The sequence below is a fragment of the Elephas maximus genome, chromosome 5 (assembly GCF_024166365.1).
Source record: "Elephas maximus indicus isolate mEleMax1 chromosome 5, mEleMax1 primary haplotype, whole genome shotgun sequence".
NCBI classification, from domain to species: Eukaryota; Metazoa; Chordata; class Mammalia; order Proboscidea; family Elephantidae; genus Elephas; species Elephas maximus.
Genome location: NC_064823.1, coordinates 91797406 through 91803232, shown reverse-complemented (window position 1 = coordinate 91803232; position 5827 = coordinate 91797406).

Sequence of the window (5827 nt, the reverse complement as noted above, 5' to 3'; positions counted from 1 at the left end):
AACTTGATGTTTTTAGTATTGACATGATTTTTTACCCTACAAGCTTGGGAATTCTCATAAATTATATTTGAACATTTCCAGTCAAAAAAGGAAAAAAAAATTAGAGGAGCTTATAGCTGTATATAAGAAGACTTTGATAGTGCCTTGGTTAAGCACTTGGCTGCTGATAGAAAGGTTGGTGATTTAAAGCCACCAGCTGCTCCACGGGAGAAAGATATGGCAGTCCGCCTCCATAAAGAATACAGCCTTGGAAACCCTATGGGATAGTTGTACTCTGTCCTATAGGGATGCTATGAATTGGAATCAACCGGGCAACAGAAGTTTTTTTGTTTTTAAATAGCTGCATATGCTTCATTGCTGAGTATAATTTCTGATAGGAGAGAACTTCCACATTGACTAGGATTTGGTGAGAGCCAAATCTCTTTACAATTTTACATACTAAATATATTACCTTTCTATTGCTACATAATAAATTACCACAAATTTAGTGACTTAACCGCACACAGACACACACATACACAGACACACACACACTTCTTACTCTACAGTTTCTGTTGGTCTAGAGAACAGGCATGGCTAAGCTGGTCCCTCTGCTCAGGGTGATGTAAGTAAGAGAGTGCTATCTCATTGCCTTTGCCATAACATGGCTATAAGCAAATCATGGGTTCCACCGAAAATCAAGGAGAAGAGATTATATAAGGGCCTGAGTTATTGAAGGGGGGATCATTTTAGGTGTACAATAGAAGGATTGGAAGAGTTTTCCAAAGACTAGCTTCTGTACATTTTACACCTTGTTTTCCTCCCGTTACCCACATAGTTCCGGCGTATACTTCTGGATACATTCATATCGTGTCATGATGCCTGGTGCTACACTTTCCTGTCACTGTGCTAGGTGAGTCAACACAGTGATAATAGTGCCTTTATCTAGAAGTATGAATAGAAGCCTGCTATAACACCTAGAAATGACTTAACTATACATGAAAATGACTAAGAACCACACACTATCTCTCTACATTAAATCTAAATATATGCCTAATTCAACTCCCCTTTGGCCGGATCCCAAAGATGGCCATGGCTATTCCAACACCACCTCACCTCAGGGAAATATTACAGAGGGAAAGTCAGAGCGGAAGGAGATATCCTTAGCTAATTGCAATTCAAGTATCTTATTTTTACAAATTTTACGAAAATATGTGACCATATGAGTACATCTTTTCTAGGGCCTTGGGAGGTGGCTGAGTAAGTGAGGTGCTCAGAAATTAAGCTTTGTTAGGTTCACAATAAATTTACTTCAGGTTGCCATTTATTTATTAATTTATTTGACAATTGTTCTCTCAATCTGAAGTGATGCCCAGTATTTTAAAAACTTGTGGAAATTTCTTACCCAGTGTCACTAGTTAAAAAACAGACAATCAATGAAAAACCAGAGACCAAGAGTTCCTAAGAAAGTCAATAATTGGGCAGAAGCTACCGTCTACTGACCAGATGAAAACTACAAAGACTAGAGTTTGAAATGCTTGGATTTAGTTTATTAAAAAAAACAATAAAATTTGTTCTTTCCCTTTATAGTTACATTTAGTAAATAATTACTATGAGGACTGTACTTGGAGTCCCCGGGTAGCGCAAACAGTTAACATGCTCCACAGCTAACTGAAAACTTGGAGGTTCGAGTCCACCCAGAAGAGCCTCGCAAGAAAGGCCTGGCAGTTGGCTTCCAAAAAACCAACCATTGAAAACCCTATGGAGCACGGTTCTCTGACACACTTGGGGTTCCCATGCGTTGGAATACTTGATGGCAACAGGTTTGATTTTTAGTGTTTTTGAATTGTATTTAACTTTTATGCTTTGTATTTTAAATTGTATACTATTTAAACTTGTGATGTATTTAGTCTTGCTTTTACTTGGAGGAATTAATTGGTGATTGTGGCAGTTACTGCTGGTTTCTGACCTGAAAGAGTCCCCTTCTACTCCCTCAATCAATCAATCAATCACACAATCAATATAAAAAGGAAAAAAAAGCCTACAACTGTTTTTTTTTTCAATTATCAGATAGCTAAGTGTTCAGAGAATTTGAGCCATGTTGCATAAGATGAATCATATCCTTAAGGTGTTTAGGGTAATCCCATTCCTCTTTGCTAGTGATTGGCTTAGAGGAGGTCATGTGAAACAGTTCTGGCAAATTTAAGGAAGTGCTGAGGGCTCTGGGAGAGGTGCACAAAGAGAAGCCACCCTTTCTTTCTGCTTTTGAGACTTAGAATGAGACAACCAACTTGTAATCATGAGAGGAAAGCCTAATGGAAGTAGAGAAACTGATCCAAATTTCTGAATTAATCAAATCTGCATGCCTACCTCTGGACTTCCTGTAACACGAGATGAAAAAGAGCACTTCCAATCTGACATGTCTATTACTTACAGCAGAAAGCATTCTAATAAATGGTGATGCATAAAATATAACTCATACAAACACTCACACGTATAACATTTATTGTGCTTTTTTTTTCTTATTACAAAAGCAGTCTATGTTTTTGAAATTCAGATTACAGGAATTCACAAGGAAGAATATAAAATAATATTTTATCACTCAGAGATAACTATTGACGTTCTTGCATATATTCCTCTGTTGCTCCTGTGCATGCATTTGTGTATATTATATGTAACTTTTAAAATTGGACTAATTGTTTTGCATTTGATTTTTTACTTAACAGCCATAAAAATGGTAAGATTAAATTGAGCCTTATTCTTTTATTTAGTTTCATATGGACAAAATTTATAGTAATTAGACAAGCCCAAAGCATTGGTTCAACATCTGAAACTTGACCAAAGTTAAATAGATGAAATTTAAAAAATATTTAAACTGCCCTAATTAAATATCATCTCTTTGTGACTACCAAGAAATTTGGAGACTAGGTCACTTTCAGGAAATTTCTGACTCATTTACACTGACTTACACTCTCCGAAGATAATGTTTGTGGTACCCCCTACCCCCACCTTGGGTATTTTTTAGCTATGACATGTCTGTTTCTTAGGCTGAAATTGAATTAGTATAATCTTTGTTCAGTTCATTGTCATTAGTTAATGTCGCTTCTATACTAAATTGAATTGCTAAAGAAAACTAATTTTTTACTACCAGTTTTATAGACTAAGTAAAGGAGGCGACAACCATGACAGAATCTTAATTATCCATTATCTTAGATTTACTCTGTAGAGTACTTCTTCTTTCCCATCTTTTATTATGATTGGAAATAGAGTGAATAAAATACTTTCTCCTAAGTGGTGCCTCTTTAAAAAGCCACATTTACCTTTTGAGTATGAATTTTAGTTTAAATACACATCTACATTATAATTTATGGACCATAGTATCCACATGTGTACTTGTGTAAACTTTTTCACTACACATTTTGCTGCAAGAGTGTTTCTGGGTTTGAAAAGGATGACAAAGCAAATTGAAACAATTCAGTTTCAATATTAACATTATTATGCATGCATAGAAACAAACAAATACATTCTGATATATTCTTATTGTGATATTGTTCCTTACCAATACCTAAAACTAATCAGAAATTCCTAACTTCTTGTGCCAGGTTGCCTGTGGCAATGCGGTGTAGCCTGTAAACACTCTCTCAGGATAATGTTTTTAAATGCATAAAATAATACAACAAATAGGATTAAAACAAAACAAATTACATTGAAATGTAGTTTTGTGCCTGGAACAAAGGTTAAGGTCCCCCATATCAAGATTTTGAATAGCCCCTTTTTTAATGTATCAAAAAATACCTGAGAGAATACCCAAGTAGAATAATTTCTTGGATACGTAAGAACCAAGCTGACATACATTCATGAAGCACGTATGTGCTACAGCCCTTAGATTGTTTCTTGTATATGTGTGTTATTTTTGCCTTCATATCCAGAAGACTTATTATCAGTTTAGGAATAAGTAGATGATAAGGAAATTTGGAGGAGAATGATTTTATTATTTACATTACTGTGTCATCTAATGGGATTATAAAATCTTGTTATCAATATTCATGCCTTTAAAATTAACTTCGAGCATTTTTGCACACTGCAAATTTTGAGCCTTGCCCAATTCAGCTGTGGAGTTCAGCCATAGATTGGTTGGTTGAAAGTATCGGTTTAGTGAAAAAGAAGATATGAACAAAAGTATAGAAAGAAGGAATTCAGTGATGACAGATATAGGACCAGTGGAGACAAAATTGGAAAATAATACACAATGACACTAAAGAAATGGAAAGAAAAAGAACACGTATAAGAAAAATAAAAGAAAGAAAGAAAAGGAAAGAGCTACCACTACTTTAGAGCCCTGGTGGCACATTGGTTAAGAGCCACGGCTGCTAACCAAAAGGTCAACAGTTTAAATCCACCAGCCGCTCCTTGGAAACTCTATGGGGCAGTTCTGCTCTGTCCTATATGGTCGCTGTGAATTGGAATTGACTCTATGGCAACAGCCTTGGGCTTGACTACTCTACTAGCAATTTACTTTGCACAATTCACATGCCCTGGAATATTTGGAAATTATATTTCATCTTTTATGTGGCACTGCATATCTAATATGAATATAATGATATTTTGTCTGTTTTTTAAAGTTAAGCAATGATTGAATTTCTTCTAACTCCTTTTTCATGTTTTTCACATTTAATGGTTGTTATAATCTGTTATTTCCAGCCCCTCCCCTTTTTCATGGAATGGGCAGAAATAGGCCTGAGATGAAACAGGCATTGTTTTGCAGACATATTTTTTAAAAGCATACCATTTACTGTGAATACAAGCAGGTGCTAGTTTCAAATTTACACAGTTTTTCTTTTATTTTTTCCTTCTTTGACCTATATGGATTGAAACTGTGTAATTTTTCCCTCTGGAGTGCCTTTTTGTGTGTCAAATATCTTTTTTGCTGTGCATAACTCTTTGATTTCTTATTGCTTTTTCTCAGTAATTTATGGATTATGAATTCAGTAAAATTAGGAGATAGAAAAATCCTCCCTATTATGCGAAGGGTATAGGTATATTATACATGAAACATAATCAGTTTGTCTTTTCTTGATTGCGTTTAAGAGTACTCATTGTTTTCTCAGTTAATTATCAACTTCGTAGACCATACAGCTAGAGGAATGTTTTGAGCCCTTCTCCAAATCCTAATCCCTCTAAAACCCCACTTTATGTGGAGGCATTTCACAACCTGTGTCGTGTGAAGAATGGGATGAAGGAACTACTCAAAAATTTTGTCAGGTTGGTGAAGTGGTTGACAGGATTGATGGCAGAGTACTTCAAACCTCAGAATTTTGAAGACAAAGAGTAAATTAGATTCATTGCATCTTTTTTTTTTTCAACCAAAGGAGGGAAAATTCATCTTATGGGTAGGCTAAATACTGTCTGCGTTTTATGTATTGTTATAACATAAAATTGTAATTACGTCCAAGCACCTTTAGAGAAAAACTCTTTAAGGCATGCTTTTAGCATTACCTTTTACATCTCTCTTCACCTTAGACCGTGGCTGTGTTAAATATTTAAGCATTATTATACAAAGAAAAAGTGATGAAAAACTTAAGTAACATGCTTAGGAGTTCAGAAAGAGCAGAGTCTAATATAAAAGTTTGTTGATTGAAAAGAAATGTTTCAGTATCTTTACTGGAGGTTTTTTCCTTACAATTGAGGCTGTGACGATGTGGTTTCTAAAAAAATGCAGTTGATAAATTAGCCTTAAATCCTGCTTTGTTTGCATGTAAACATGTTGTGACCTTTGAGTTATCATTCCCAGTTGGGGAAATTCATTACCTTGCTCTTTCCTTACATAATTTCCTATGTAGTCTATCAA